The sequence below is a fragment of the Ranitomeya variabilis genome, chromosome 3 (assembly GCF_051348905.1).
Source record: "Ranitomeya variabilis isolate aRanVar5 chromosome 3, aRanVar5.hap1, whole genome shotgun sequence".
In the NCBI taxonomy this organism is placed as follows: Eukaryota; Metazoa; Chordata; class Amphibia; order Anura; family Dendrobatidae; genus Ranitomeya; species Ranitomeya variabilis.
The window spans coordinates 636025871-636042656 of record NC_135234.1 but is presented as its reverse complement, the minus strand read 5'-3'; the positions used below and the strand labels follow the sequence as shown (position 1 = coordinate 636042656).

The window sequence follows — 16786 nt, the reverse complement described above, 5'->3', positions numbered from 1 at the left end:
GACGCCGGCATAGAGTGCTGCATCCCAACCTCGCACCGACGCCGGCATAGAGTGCTGCATCCCAACCTCGCACCGACGCCGGCATAGAGTGCTGCATCCCAACCTCGCACTGACGCCGGCATAGGGCGCTGCATCCCAACCTCGCACCGACGCCGGCATAGAGTGCTGCATCCCAACCTCGCACTGACGCCGGCATAGGGCGCTGCATCCCAACCTCGCACCGACACCAGCATAGAGCGCTGCATCCCAACCTCGCACCGACACCGGCATAGAGCGCTGCATCCCAACCTCGCACCGACGCCGGCATAGGGCGCTGCATCCCAACCTCGCACCGACGCCGGCATAGAGCGCTGCATCCCAACTACTCACTCTACTAATACTGAGTGTCTCGTCGTCGTCACTATTCTATAACCCCGCCCCGACCAGTCACATGGTGCAATGACGTCATCTGATCCCGGTCACATGACTGTGATGTCAAGGAAGGTCCTTTAGGCCCCCGGAATCTACACCTCCCGTTCGGCAGGGCGGAGCAGGAGCGGTGACCCTCGGGTCTTGGACTCGGTCGCCTCCGTGATAAGGTAATTTCCGCCAGATGAGTCGGTTCTTCCGTGGCTTCTTTACGAGCAGAGCATTCAGCACAAGGCCCTGCCGGACATGCCACCATAGCCGGGTAGATGTGACGCTGTGACCGAGTCCTGGGCACGTCCAGTGCATGCTGAGCCTGCGCTCCTGGGAAGGCAGGGATGACTGCACACTGCTTGCACCGGGGACTACAACCCTCAGCAGGAACAACCCACTATTGTCTGTGCGGCCACAGCCGGTGCAAACTGTGCCTACATCTTGCCCTTTCGGTCCCCCTCTTTGGTTTCCCCTTTCTGCAGCCATTGCTGGCACCTTGGCTTCCCATAAAGGGGTCTGGGGTGCCCATCTGATCAGTGAGGGTCCCACATGTAGGACAGCCACCGGAGGGCTGGCTAAAAAATTGTGCCACGTCTTCGGCTTTCAGTCCTGGATAACGCTGTGTTACCATGGACTGAGCCTATGGATGTGTTCATACATGTGATCAGCACCACACATGAGCCCAGTCTGCAGGTCTGTGTATGGATGGCTCCTCTGTTCTAGCTGGGGGCCGGGTCCCTGTCTCCAGCCGGGGGGGGGGGGGCCGCATCCCTGTCTCCAGCTGGGGGGGCCGCATCCCTGTCTCCAGCCGGGGGGGGGGGCCGCATCCCTGTCTCCAGCCGGGGGGGGGGGGGGGGGCCGCGTCCCTGTCTCCAGCCGGGGGGGGGGGGGCCGCGTCCCTGTCTCCAGCCGGGGGGGGGGGGCCGCGCATCCCTGTCTCCAGCTGGGGGGGCCGCATCCCTGTCTCCAGCCGGGGGGGGGGCCGCATCCCTGTCTCCAGCCGGGGGGGGGCCGCATCCCTGTCTCCAGCTGGGGGGGGGGGGGCCGCATCCCTGTCTCCAGCTGGGGGGGGGGGGCCGCATCCCTGTCTCCAGCCGGGGGGGGGGGCCGCATCCCTGTCTCCAGCCGGGGGGGGGGGGCCGCATCCCTGTCTCCAGCCGGGGGGGGGCCGCATCCCTGTCTCCAGCCGGGGGGGGGGCCGCATCCCTGTCTCCAGCCGGGGGGGCCGCATCCCTGTCTCCAGCTGGGGGGGGGGGGCCGCATCCCTGTCTCCAGCCGTGGGGGGGGGCCGCATCCCTGTCTCCAGCCGGGGGGGGGCCGCATCCCTGTCTCCAGCCGGGGGGGGGGGCCGCATCCCTGTCTCCAGCCGGGGGGGGGCCGCATCCCTGTCTCCAGCCGGGGGGGGCCGCATCCCTGTCTCCAGCCGGGGGGGGCCGCATCCCTGTCTCCAGCCGGGGGGGGGCCGCATCCCTGTCTCCAGCCGGGGGGGGGCCGCATCCCTGTCTCCAGCCGGGGGGGGGCCGCATCCCTGTCTCCAGCCGGGGGGGGGCGCATCCCTGTCTCCAGCCGGGGGGGGCCGCATCCCTGTCTCCAGCCGGGGGGGGCCGCATCCCTGTCTCCAGCCGGGGGGGGCCGCATCCCTGTCTCCAGCCGGGGGGGGGCCGCATCCCTGTCTCCAGCAGACTGACACTATATACCTGGGCTTTCGGCTTTATAACATCTGCAGAGATAAAGCCAGTAGCTCAGTGATTGCAGTGTTATATAGCACATAACTAATGTGCACTAGGACTGATAACTGCTGAACTACCTGGCAGCTGAGCATGATGGGAAATGTAGTTGCTGTCACCAAAGAGGTGGCTCGGTGCATTTAGGGTTTATTCACACTTCACAGTCTTGCTGAGCTCTTACTGAAATGAAGAGCAAATCTGCAGCCACCGGTCGTCCTGGCTCTGTACACTAACTATATCCAGCCACAGGGGACACAGCGGTTCCGCTGGGGAGGGGAGCTGGATGTCAGCCAAACAAATCGGCAATCCCCTCATGTGTTGCGGCTGTCTAATAGTTGCTAATCATGCAGCCGCAGGGACTCGAGCATGCTCCGGTAACAACACATTATCCGAACACATTCGCTCATCACTAGCGCGCACCTCTCACAAATCCTACTCCAGTTCCTGCTGGACTAAGGTTCGTGGCCCAGAATTTGACAAGCGGCGGTCGCCCCAGCCCCACCAACTTTGGGAGAGTTGGGAGGCCATTGTAAAAAACAGGCACAATTTTAGGTAGACGCTTTTTTGTATTAGGAAGTCAGAGCACCCAGTATGGAAACATGGGTGATGAATATAGCAACAGGTGGCGGATAGGAGGCCGCTATATAGACCGGGTGCTGCTGAGTACTGGGTAACATCGTTTATTTTTGAGGACTTGTGAGCCGTTTTGCTCTTGTCTTGTTCCATCTTCTCCCCTGATTATTTGGTTGTTTTGTAAAGAGTAAAGGACCCCAGCAAAGGACCCCAGTCAAGAACGATGACCAAAACCTCCGGTGAAGCTGCTTCAGGGAAACACAAGCTTCAGCTGGTGCAGCGGGGCCTAAGACGCCATGTGCACTGTGCCTTCCTGTACCCGGGTGTGCCCTTCTAGAGCTCCTAGACACCACGTGACCTTGTTGGCTAGTTAGTGGTGAGTGTGGGAACCTAGTAACTGAGATGCCTGTGTAGTGAGGACTTCTCAGACTGTCAGGGAGAGCCCAGTTTTGTATATCTTAATTACACTTTTAATGCGTTTAAGCAAACTATGAATGGTACAAATTCTATCACAGGGCTGGCAAACCCCAGGAGATGGGCAGCCCGTGCCCCAACAGTCCTTTCACAGACAGTATGTAATGATAAGGTTTCCTCCAAACTACTGATAAGAATAGTTCTTTTTTCTGTTGAAAAACCACAGAACAATCATTTTGTCCTCTCTGTAATCTGAATCCTGGTCGGGTTTGCAGATGGTATCACTGTCCTTCCTGTCCTCTCTAAAGGTACCTTCACACTCAACAACTTTACAACAAGAACGACAACAATCCGTGACGTTGCAGCGTCCTGGATAGCGATCTCGTTGTGTTTGACACGCAGCAGCGATCTGGATCCCGCTGTGATATCGCTGGTCGGAGCTAGAAGTCCAGAACTTTATTTGGTCGTCAGGTCGGTGTGTATCGTCATGTTTGACATCAAAAGCAACGATGCCAGCAATGTTTTACATGGAGCTAACGACCTGTGAGAACGATAAGTGAGTCACCGTTACGTCACAGGATCGCTCCTGCATCGTTCTGGAGCTGCTGTGTTTGACATCTCTACAGCGACCTAAACAGCGACGCTCCAGCGATCGGCTCGTTGTCTATATCGCTGCAGCGTCGCTGAGTGTGACGGTACCTTAATGACCGAGCAGTGCACTTTCTACAAGATGACATTAGAGGGATAATGAAAAGACTGAGTGCAGGGAGAAGGAAGGATGGATAGGAGAATGACTGGGATGGAATAACAGCTCCCCATGATACGCTGTACCTCTTGAGGTTAGGTCCCATTTTTGAGATCCCTACATATCGAGCAGTGGTCCTGCCATTCCTGTACCCCTATTTACAAATCGATCATCATTTAATTTTTTTTCTATTCAATAGTACATATGAAAATAAGCAACTTTGTAATATGTCTTATTAGAGAAACGTGCTTCTTTCTCCTCTAGCACTGATCTGTCATTCTGTAAACTCTCTATTCTGTGGTAAAACCTGTCTTCAGTGAGCATAGACTTTCCCATTATTGAGCTAGTTGGCAGTTGGTGCTTATGAAGTTCTATGGAGGGGGATGAGCTAGAGGCTGACAGAGACTTTCTGCTGAAATGACCGTTCGGGCTTGTGCAGATGACCATATTTTTGGATTGAGTGAGATCCAACATCAGATCTCACTCAGACCAATGTTATTCAATGGGGCTATTCACATGTCTGATTATTTTCCTCCGGATCGAGCACAACATGAAAATAACCAAGTTTGTAGTTGACTTGCTCTTTCTAGCTGCTGACATTCTCCTGCAATCAGAGCTTTTATCTATTATAGTGTACAGTTGGTTTCCATGGAGCCCGGCCTCTAGTACCTGGCTGAGAGTTCCATTTAGAATGCATTCTGCATGTTTTGTGCACATGGTGCGTTTTTTTCACGGTAAAAATAGCATGTTCATTAATTTTGCGTATTTTCCGCGTTTTCCCCGCAATTCGATGCATTTGAAAAAAGCGTCAAAAACGCATGAAAAATGCAAAAAAAACGCATGCGGATTTCTGGCAGAAATGTCCGTTTTTTTGTCAGGAAATTTTCTGCAAGAAACCCTGACGTGTGCAACATACCCTAAAGGAGGAGAGCTCACCCTGCTGGAAACCATGAAGTAAGGAGACTGTATGGAGACTGTTTTGTTCTGAACTGATCAAGAGACAGCTTGAGAATACCCCTTTAATGAATTTGGTGTGCAGCTCATTCCCGACCTTCGAAGCTCTCTCCACTTTTCAAAAAGTTGGTGGCACAAAAATGCCAAAGGCTACAAACATTGTTGCAGAACTATTTGTTGCACAAAAATTGTGACCTTTCAAATAATTTTATATCAGAATTCTGGTGAATCGGGACCGTTGCGTAATGATTAATAAATCTGGAAGACTTCTTAAATTCAGTGCCAGGCCGGGTGAAGATTTATTTTTTCCAAGCCTTGCGTTCCTGTGCTCTGGACCATGCATGATGGGCTTATACCTCAGTGCCATGGATATGTTATGTCCGGGAGTCTTTTCATTGTTTTGTGCTTATTCTTGGCTGTTTTTTTTAGTCATTTATTTTGGCTGATTTACTGCTGGAATAGCTTATTCATAATACACTTCATGGCACTTCGCTCACATTCATAGAAACAAGGTCCAGAAATGTCAAATTATTTTATTTATTCATTAACATTTTATCTCCTGATAGCAGAAGTTATTCTGGTGCAGAAGCTTTAACACCCTTTATGACATCGGACGTACTATCCCGTCGAGGTGGGGTGGGCCTGTATGACCACCGACGGGATAGTACGTTGAGCGTGATCGGCCGCGCTCACGGGGGGAGCCGGCTGGGTGTCAGCTGACTATCGCAGCTGACATCCGGCACTATGTGCCAGGAGCGGTCACAGACCGCCCCCGGCACATTAACCTCCGGCACACTGCGATCAAACATGATCACAGTGTTCCGGCGGTATAGGGAAGCATCGCGCAGGGAGGGGGCTCCCTGCGGGCCTCCCTGAGACCCCCGAAGCAACGCGATGTGATCGCGTTGCTCCGAGCGTCTCTTACCTCCTATCCCTGCAGGCCTCGGATCCAAAATGGCCACGGGGCTGCATCCGGGTTCTGCAGGGATTACTTCCGGGTCCAGAGCAGGCGCTGGTAAGCCTGCAGCGCTGTAAGTCAGATCGCTGATCTGATAGAGTGCTGTGCAAACTGTCAGATTAGCGATCTGTGATGTCCCCCCCTGGGACAAAGTAAAAAAGTTAAAAAAAAAAAAAAAAATCCACATGTGTAAAAAAAATAAATAATAATTCCTAAATAAAGAAAAAAATAAAAAATATTATTCCCATAAATATATTTCTTTATCTAAATAAAAAAAAAAACAATAAAAGTACACATATTTAGTATCGCCGCGTCCGTAACGACCCAACCTATAGAACTGTCCCACTAGCTAACCCCTTCAGTGAACACCGTAAGAAAAAAAAAGCAAAAAACAACGCTTTATTATCATACCGCCAAACATAAAGTGGAATAACATGCGATCAAAAAGACGGATATAAATAACCATGGTACCGCTGAAAACGTCATCTTGTCCCGCAAAAAACAAGCTGCCATACAGCATCATAAGCAAAACAATACAAAAGTTATAGTCCTCAGAATAAAGCGATGCCAAAATAATTATTTTTTCTATAAAATAGCTTTTATCGTATAAAAGCGACAAAACATAAAAAAATGATATAAATGAGATATCGCTGTAATCGTACTGACCCGAAGAATAAAATTGCTTTATCAATTTTACCAAACGTGGAACGGTATAAACGCCTCCCCCAAAAGAAATTCATGAATAGCTGGTTTTTGGTCATTCTGCCTCACAAAAATCGGAATAAAAAGCGATCAAAAACTGTCACTTGTCCGAGAATGTTACCAATAAAAACGTCAACTCGTCCCGCAAAAAACAAGACCTCACATGACTCTGTGGACCAAAATATGGAAAAATTATAGGTCTCAAAATGATGAGACGCAAAAACTTTTTTGCTATAAAAAGCGTCTTTTAGTGTGTGACAGCTGCCAATCATAAAAATCCGCTATAAAAGTAAATCAAACCCCCCTTCATCACCCCCTTAGTTAGGGAAAAATAATAAAATTAAAAAAATGTATTTATTTCCATTTTCCCATTAGGGTTAGGGCTAGGGTTAGGGCTAGGGTTAGGGTTGAGGCTAGGGTTGGAGCTAAAGTTAGGGTTGGGGCTAAAGTTAGGGTTAGGGTTGGGGCTAAAGTTAGGGTTGGGATTACATTTACGTTTGGGATTAGGGTTGGGATTAGAGTTAGGGGTGTGTCAGGGTTAGGGGCATGGTTAGGGTTACCGTTGGGACTAGGGTTAGGGGTGTGTTTGGATTAGGGTTTCAGGTAGAATTGGGGAGTTTCCACTGTTCACGCACATCAGGGGCTCTCCAAACGCGACGTGGCGTCTGATCTCAATTCCAGCCAATTCTGCGTTGAAAAAGTAAAACAGTGCTCCTTCCCTTCCGAGCTCTCCCGTGCGCCCAAACCGGGGTTTACCCCAACATATGGGGTATCGGCGTACTCAGGACAAATTGGACAACAACTTTTGGGGTCCAATTTCTCCGGTTACCCTTGGGAAAATACAAAACTGGGGGCTAAAAAATCATTTCTGTGAAAAAAAAAAAAAATGAAGAAAAAAAAAAGAATTTATATTTTCACGGCTCTGCGTTACAAACTGTAGTTAAACACTTGGGGGTTCAAAGATCTCACAACACATCTAGATAAGTTCCTTAGGGGGTCTACTTTCCAATATGGGGTCACTTGTGGGGGGTTTTAATGTTTAGGCACATCAGGGGCTTTCCAAACGCGACATGGTGTCCCATCTCAATTCCAGTCAATTTTGCATTGAAAAGTAAAATGGCGCTCCTTCGCTTCCGAGCTCTGCTATGCGCCTAAACAGTGGTTTACCCCCACATATGGGGTATCGGCGTACTCAGGACAAATTGCACAACAACTTTTGCGGTCCAATTTCTTCTCTTACCCTTGGGAAAATAAAAAAATTGGGGGCGAAAAGATCATTTTTGTGAAAAAAATATGATTTTTTATTTTTACGGCTCTGCATTATAAACTTCTGTGAAGCACCTGGTGGGTCAAAGTGCTCACCACACATCTAGATAAGTTCCTTAAGGGGTCTACTTTCCAAAATGGTGTCACTTGTGGGGGGTTTCAATGTTTAGGCACATCAGGGGCTCTCCAAACGCAACATGGCGTCCGATCTCAATTCCAGTCAATTTTGCATTGAAAAGTAAAATGGCGCTCCTTTCCTTCCGAGCTCTGCCATGCGCCCAAACAGTGGTTTACCCCCACATATGGGGTATCAGCGTACCGCATCCCTGTCTCCAGCCGGGGGGGCCGCATCCCTGTCTCCAGCCGGGGGGGGGGGGGCGGGGGGCCGCATCCCTGTCTCCAGCCGGGGGGGGCCGCATCCCTGTCTCCAGCCGGGGGGTGCCGCATCCCTGTCTCCAGCCGGGGGGGGCCGCATCCCTGTCTCCAGCCGGGGGGGGCCGCATCCCTGTCTCCAGCCGGGGGGGGCCGCATCCCTGTCTCCAGCCGGGGGGGGCCGCATCCCTGTCTCCAGCCGGGGGGGGCCGCATCCCTGTCTCCAGCAGACTGACACTATATACCTGGGCATTCGGCTTTATAACATCTGCAGAGATAAAGCCAGTAGCTCAGTGATTGCAGTGTTATATAGCACATAACTAATGTGCACTAGGACTGATAACTGCTGAACTACCTGGCAGCTGAGCATGATGGGAAATGTAGTTGCTGTCACCAAAGAGGTGGCTCGGTGCATTTAGGGTTTATTCACACTTCACAGTCTTGCTGAGCTCTTACTGAAATGAAGAGCAAATCTGCAGCCACCGGTCGTCCTGGCTCTGTACACTAACTATATCCAGCCACAGGGGACACAGCAGTTCCGCGGGGGAGGGGAGCTGGATGTCAGCCAAACAAATCGGCAATCCCCTCATGTGTTGCGGCTGTCTAACAGTCGCTAATCATGCAGCCGCAGGGACTCGAGCATGCTCCGGTAACAACACATTATCCGAACACATTCGCTCATCACTAGCGCGCACCTCTCACAAATCCTACTCCAGTTCCTGCTGGACTAAGGTTCGTGGCCCAGAATTTGACAAGCGGCGGTCGCCCCAGCCCCACCAACTTTGGGAGAGTTGGGAGGCCATTGTAAAAAACAGGCACAATTTTAGGTAGACGCTTTTTTGTATTAGGAAGTCAGAGCACCCAGTATGGAAACATGGGTGCTGAATATAGCAACAGGTGGCGGATAGGAGGCCGCTATATAGACCGGGTGCTGCTGAGTACTGGGTAACATCGTTTATTTTTGAGGACTTGTGAGCCGTTTTGCTCTTGTCTTGTTCCGTCTTCTCCCCTGATTATTTGGTTGTTTTGTAAAGAGTAAAAGACCCCAGCAAAGGACCCCAGTCAAGAACGATGACCAAAACCTCCGGTGAAGCTGCTTCAGGGAAACACAAGCTTCAGCTGGTGCAGCGGGGCCTAAGACGCCATGTGCACTGTGCCTTCCTGTACCCGGGTGTGCCCTTCTAGAGCTCCTAGACACCACGTGACCTTGTTGGCTAGTTAGTGGTGAGTGTGGGAACCTAGTAACTGAGATGCCTGTGTAGTGAGGACTTCTCAGACTGTCAGGGAGAGCCCAGTTTTGTATATCTTAATTACACTTTTAATGCGTTTAAGCAAACTATGAATGGTACAAATTCTATCACAGGGCTGGCAAACCCCAGGAGATGGGCAGCCCGTGCCCCAACAGTCCTTTCACAGACAGTATGTAATGATAAGGTTTCCTCCAAACTACTGATAAGAATAGTTCTTTTTTCTGTTGAAAAACCACAGAACAATCATTTTGTCCTCTCTGTAATCTGAATCCTGGTCGGGTTTGCAGATGGTATCACTGTCCTTCCTGTCCTCTCTAAAGGTACCTTCACACTCAACAACTTTACAACAAGAACGACAACAATCCGTGACGTTGCAGCGTCCTGGATAGCGATCTCGTTGTGTTTGACACGCAGCAGCGATCTGGATCCCGCTGTGATATCGCTGGTCGGAGCTAGAAGTCCGGAACTTTATTTGGTCGTCAGGTCGGTGTGTATCGTCATGTTTGACATCAAAAGCAACGATGCCAGCAATGTTTTACATGGAGCTAACGACCTGTGAGAACGATAAGTGAGTCACCGTTACGTCACAGGATCGCTCCTGCATCGTTCTGGAGCTGCTGTGTTTGACATCTCTACAGCGACCTATACAGCGACGCTCCAGCGATCGGCTCGTTGTCTATATCGCTGCAGCGTCGCTGAGTGTGACGGTACCTTAATGACCGAGCAGTGCACTTTCTACAAGATGACATTAGAGGGATAATGAAAAGACTGAGTTCAAGGGAGAAGGAAGGATGGATAGGAGAATGACTGGGATGGAATAACAGCTCCCCATGATACGCTGTACCTCTTGAGGTTAGGTCCCATTTTTGAGATCCCTACATATCGAGCAGTGGTCCTGCCATTCCTGTACCCCTATTTACAAATCGATCATCATTTAATTTTTTTTCTATTCAATAGTACATATGAAAATAAGCAACTTTGTAATATGTCTTATTAGAGAAACGTGCTTCTTTCTCCTCTAGCACTGATCTGTCATTCTGTAAACTCTCTATTCTGTGGTAAAACCTGTCTTCAGTGAGCATAGACTTTCCCATTATTGAGCTAGTTGGCAGTTGGTGCTTATGAAGTTCTATGGAGGGGGATGAGCTAGAGGCTGACAGAGACTTTCTGCTGAAATGACCGTTCGGGCTTGTGCAGATGACCATATTTTTGGATTGAGTGAGATCCAACATCAGATCTCACTCAGACCAATGTTATTCAATGGGGCTATTCACATGTCTGATTATTTTCCTCCGGATCGAGCACAACATGAAAATAACCAAGTTTGTAGTTGACTTGCTCTTTCTAGCTGCTGACATTCTCCTGCAATCAGAGCTTTTATCTATTATAGTGTACAGTTGGTTTCCATGGAGCCCGGCCTCTAGTACCTGGCTGAGAGTTCCATTTAGAATGCATTCTGCATGTTTTGTGCACATGGTGCGTTTTTTTCCGTGAAAAAAACGCATTGCAGTAAAAATAGCATGTTCATTAATTTTGCGTATTTTCCGCGTTTTCCCCGCAATTCGATGCATTTGGAAAAAACGCACAAAAAAGCGTCAAAAACGCATGAAAAATGCCAAAAAACGCATGCGGATTTCTGGCAGAAATGTCCGTTTTTTTGTCAGGAAATTTTCTGCAAGAAATCCTGACGTGTGCAACATACCCTAAAGGAGGAGAGCTCACCCTGCTGGAAACCATGAAGTAAGGAGACTGTATGGAGACTGTTTTGTTCTGAACTGATCAAGAGACAGCTTGAGAATACCCCTTTAATGAATTTGGTGTGCAGCTCATTCCCGACCTTCGAAGCTCTCTCCACTTTTCAAAAAGTTGGTGGCACAAAAATGCCAAAGGCTACAAACATTGTTGCAGAACTATTTGTTGCACAAAAATTGTGACCTTTCAAATAATTTTATATCAGAATTCTGGTGAATCGGGACCGTTGCGTAATGATTAATAAATCTGGAAGACTTCTTAAATTCAGTGCCAGGCCGGGTGAAGATTTATTTTTTCCAAGCCTTGCGTTCCTGTGCTCTGGACCATGCATGATGGGCTTATACCTCAGTGCCATGGATATGTTATGTCCGGGAGTCTTTTCATTGTTTTGTGCTTATTCTTGGCTGTTTTTTTTAGTCATTTATTTTGGCTGATTTACTGCTGGAATAGCTTATTCATAATACACTTCATGGCACTTCGCTCACATTCATAGAAACAAGGTCCAGAAATGTCAAATTATTTTATTTATTCATTAACATTTTATCTCCTGATAGCAGAAGTTATTCTGGTGCAGAAGCTTTAACACCCTTTATGACATCGGACGTACTATCCCGTCGAGGTGGGGTGGGCCTGTATGACCACCGACGGGATAGTACGTTGAGCGCGATCGGCCGCGCTCACGGGGGGAGCCGGCTGGGTGTCAGCTGACTATCGCAGCTGACATCCGGCACTATGTGCCAGGAGCGGTCACAGACCGCCCCCGGCACATTAACCTCCGGCACACTGCGATCAAACATGATCACAGTGTTCCGGCGGTATAGGGAAGCATCGCGCAGGGAGGGGGCTCCCTGCGGGCCTCCCTGAGACCCCCGAAGCAACGCGATGTGATCGCGTTGCTCCGAGCGTCTCTTACCTCCTATCCCTGCAGGCCTCGGATCCAAAATGGCCACGGGGCTGCATCCGGGTTCTGCAGGGATTACTTCCGGGTCCAGAGCAGGCGCTGGTAAGCCTGCAGCGCTGTAAGTCAGATCGCTGATCTGATAGAGTGCTGTGCAAACTGTCAGATTAGCGATCTGTGATGTCCCCCCCCTGGGACAAAGTAAAAAAGTAAAAAAAAAAAAAAAAAAAAAAAAAATCCACATGTGTAAAAAAAAAAAAAAAATAATAATTCCTAAATAAAGAAAAAAATAAAAAATATTATTCCCATAAATATATTTCTTTATCTAAATAAAAAAAAAACAATAAAAGTACACATATTTAGTATCGCCGCGTCCGTAACGACCCAACCTATAGAACTGTCCCACTAGCTAACCCCTTCAGTGAACACCGTAAGAAAAAAAAAGAAAAAAACAACGCTTTATTATCATACCGCCAAACATAAAGTGGAATAACATGCGATCAAAAAGACGGATATAAATAACCATGGTACCGCTGAAAACGTCATCTTGTCCCGCAAAAAAGGAGGTGCCATACAGCATCATAAGCAAAACAATACAAAAGTTATAGTCCTCAGAATAAAGCGATGCCAAAATAATTATTTTTTCTATAAAATAGCTTTTATCGTATAAAAGCGACAAAACATAAAAAAATGATATAAATGAGATATCGCTGTAATCGTACTGACCCGAAGAATAAAATTGCTTTATCAATTTTACCAAACGTGGAACGGTATAAACGCCTCCCCCAAAAGAAATTCATGAATAGCTGGTTTTTGGTCATTCTGCCTCACAAAAATCGGAATAAAAAGCGATCAAAAACTGTCACTTGTCCGAGAATGTTACCAATAAAAACGTCAACTCGTCCCGCAAAAAACAAGACCTCACATGACTCTGTGGACCAAAATATGGAAAAATTATAGGTCTCAAAATGATGAGACGCAAAAACTTTTTTGCTATAAAAAGCGTCTTTTAGTGTGTGACAGCTGCCAATCATAAAAATCCGCTATAAAAGTAAATCAAACCCCCCTTCATCACCCCCTTAGTTAGGGAAAAATAATAAAATTAAAAAAATGTATTTATTTCCATTTTCCCATTAGGGTTTGGGCTAGGGTTAGGGCTAGGGTTAGGGTTGAGGCTAGGGTTGGAGCTAAAGTTAGGGTTGGGGCTAAAGTTAGGGTTAGGGTTGGGATTACATTTACGTTTGGGATTAGGGTTGGGATTAGAGTTAGGGGTGTGTCAGGGTTAGGGGCATGGTTAGGGTTACCGTTGGGACTAGGGTTAGGGGTGTGTTTGGATTAGGGTTTCAGGTAGAATTGGGGGGTTTCCACTGTTCACGCACATCAGGGGCTCTCCAAACGCGACGTGGCGTCTGATCTCAATTCCAGCCAATTCTGCGTTGAAAAAGTAAAACAGTGCTCCTTCCCTTCCGAGCTCTCCCGTGCGCCCAAACCGGGGTTTACCCCAACATATGGGGTATCGGCGTACTCAGGACAAATTGGACAACAACTTTTGGGGTCCAATTTCTCCTGTTACCCTTGGGAAAATACAAAACTGGGGGCTAAAAAATCATTTCTGTGAAAAAAAAAAATGAAGAAAAAAAAAAGAATTTATATTTTCACGGCTCTGCGTTACAAACTGTAGTGAAACACTTGGGGGTTCAAAGATCTCACAACACATCTAGATAAGTTCCTTAGGGGGTCTACTTTCCAATATGGGGTCACTTGTGGGGGGTTTTAATGTTTAGGCACATCAGGGGCTTTCCAAACGCGACATGGTGTCCCATCTCAATTCCAGTCAATTTTGCATTGAAAAGTAAAATGGCGCTCCTTCGCTTCCGAGCTCTGCTATGCGCCCAAACAGTGGTTTACCCCCACATATGGGGTATCGGCGTACTCAGGACAAATTGCACAACAACTTTTGCGGTCCAATTTCTTCTCTTACCCTTGGGAAAATAAAAAAATTGGGGGCGAAAAGATCATTTTTGTGAAAAAAATATGATTTTTTATTTTTACGGCTCTGCATTATAAACTTCTGTGAAGCACCTGGTGGGTCAAAGTGCTCACCACACATCTAGATAAGTTCCTTAAGGGGTCTACTTTCCAAAATGGTGTCACTTGTGGGGGGTTTCAATGTTTAGGCACATCAGGGGCTCTCCAAACGCAACATGGCGTCCGATCTCAATTCCAGTCAATTTTGCATTGAAAAGTAAAATGGCGCTCCTTTCCTTCCGAGCTCTGCCATGCGCCCAAACAGTGGTTTACCCCCACATATGGGGTATCAGCGTACTCAGGACAAATTGCACAACAACTTTTGGGGTTCATTTTCTCCTGTTACCCTTGGTAAAGTAAAACAAATTGGAGCTGAAATAAATTTTGTGTGAAAAAAAGTTAAATGTTCATTTTTATTTAAACATTCTAAAAATTCCTGTGAAACACCTGAAGGGTTAATAAACTTCTTGAGGGTATGTGCACACGTCCGGATTTCTTGCAGAAATTTCCTGAAGAAAACCGGAAATTTTCTGCAAGAAATCCGCATTTTTTTTTGCTTTTTTTTTTCGCGTTTTTTTAGCATTCTGCAAGCGTAATTAGCTTGCTGAATGCTAAAGTTTTCCAAGCGATCTGTAGCATCGCTTGGAAAACTGACTGACAGGTTGGTCACACTTGTCAAACATAGCGTTTGACAAGTGTGACCAACTTTTTACTATAGATGCAGCCTATGCAGCATCTATAGTAAAAGATAGAATGTTTAAAAAAAATAAAAAAAAATGGTTATACTCACCTGCAGGCGTCCGTTCCTATAGATGCCGTTGTGGTTCAGGACCTTCCATGACGTCGCAGTCACGTGAGCGGTCACATGACCGGTCTCGACCAATCACAAGACCGCGACATCATCGCAGGTCCTTCACCGCACACCAGCTTTAGAAACCGAAGCGGCAGCATGCAGCTGAGAGGCGGGAAGACATCGAAGGTGAGTATAGGACTATTTTTTATTTTAATTCTTTTTTTTTTACCAATTATATGGTGCCCAGTCCGTGGAGGAGAGTCTCCTCTCCTCCACCCTGGGTACCAACCGCACATAATCTGCTTACTTCCCGCATGGTGTGCACAGCACCGTGCGGGAAGTAAGCAGATCAATGCACTCCTAGGTGTGCGGAATCCCCTGCAATTCCGCATTTTAATGAACATGTTGCTTTTTTTTCCGCGATGCGATTGTTTTCGCGGAAAAAAAGGCTACATTTGCACAAAAAATGCGGAATACACTGAAAATAATGGGAGGCATATGTTAGCGTTTTTTTTTAGCGAAAAAAACGCGTAAAATATTGAACGTGTGCACATGGCCTGAATGTGGTTTTGAGCACCTTGAGGGGTGCAGTTTTTAGAATGGTGTCACACTTGGGTATTTTCTATCACATAGACCCCTCAAAATGACTTCAAATGAGATGTGGTCCCTAAAAAAAAAAATGGTGTTGTAAAAATGAGAAATTTCTGGTCAACTTTTAACCCTTATAACTCCCTAACAAAAAAAAAAATGTTGGTTCCAAAATTGTGCTGATGTAAAGTAGACGTGGGAAATCTTGCTTATTAAGTATTTTGCGTGACATATCTCTGTGATTTAAGGGCATAAAAATTCAAAGTTGGAAAATTGCGAAATTTTCAAAATTTTCGCCAAATTTCCATTTTTTTCACAAATAAACGCAGGTAATATCAAAGAAATTTTACCACTATCATGAAGTACGATATGTCACGAGAAAACAATGTCAGAATCACCGGGATCCGTTGAAGCGTTCCAGAGTTATAACCTCATAAAGGGACAGTGGTCAGAATTGTAAAATTTGGCCCGGTCATTAACGTGCAAACCACCCTTGGGGGTAAAGGGGTTAAGGCTACTTTCACACTAGTCCGTCGGTACGGGCCGTCGCAAACCATCGGCGCGACGTACCAACGGACAGTGTGTTAAGTAGCACAATGGGGGCAGCGGATGCCGTTTTTCAACGCATCCGTTGCCCCATTGTAATGTCCGCGGAGGTGGGGGCGGAGGACACGACGCATAAAAAAACTTTACATGTAACGTTTTTTGTGCCGACGGTCCGCCAAAACACGACGCATCTGTCGCACGACGGATGCGACGTGTGGCCATACGTCGCAATGCGTCACTAATGCAAGTCTATGGAGAAAAAACGCATCCTGCGGTCAACTTTGCAGGATGCGTGTTTTCTACAAAACGACGCATTGCGACGTACAGCAAGCGACGCTAGTGTGAAAGTAGCCTTAAATAGATGCATTTATCCCATGGTTTGCAACGTTAACTTGAAAGGGTTGTTCGAGATTTTCGAGGTGGCAAACAGTAGGGAATGGCATTTAAAAAAAAAAAAAACCTTTATTTTCTGGTATGGGGAGTGATTACATTCTGTTCATAAGTCAGCGGACCTCCGCAGTAATGTTTACATGTACAAAAGGTGACCGCTGAGGTCAGTGATTGGCTGCAGCAGTCAGGAGACTGTGCAGGAATGAATGTCCCATACACTAATCGGGGAGAACATATTAAAGGGGCATTCTTCAATATTGAGACCATCATTCTTTATAATCCATTTTCCTTAAGGAGGACTCCCTCTATGAACTAGAATGGAGATTGGATAATCATCAGCATCTTGCATCCAGCTGGTGCACTTATACGAGTAATATCCATGTAATGCTGCACTTTCCCTGCTGTGGCCTTTTTAGGGGAACCTACGATTG

At 47.5% G+C, this 16786-nt stretch overlaps 1 protein-coding gene across 1 annotated transcript in view; it reads left to right on the top strand.

The window, feature by feature from the left end:
* Positions 1–442: 442 nt before the first annotated feature.
* RAB5B (RAB5B, member RAS oncogene family) overlaps positions 443–16786 on the top strand; it is a 62197-nt gene continuing 45853 nt past the window's right edge. Inside the window, exon 1 of the mRNA XM_077297571.1 lies at positions 443–578. The gene's annotated coding sequence lies outside the window, so the exon portion shown is untranslated. The remainder of the gene's footprint in view (positions 579–16786) is intronic.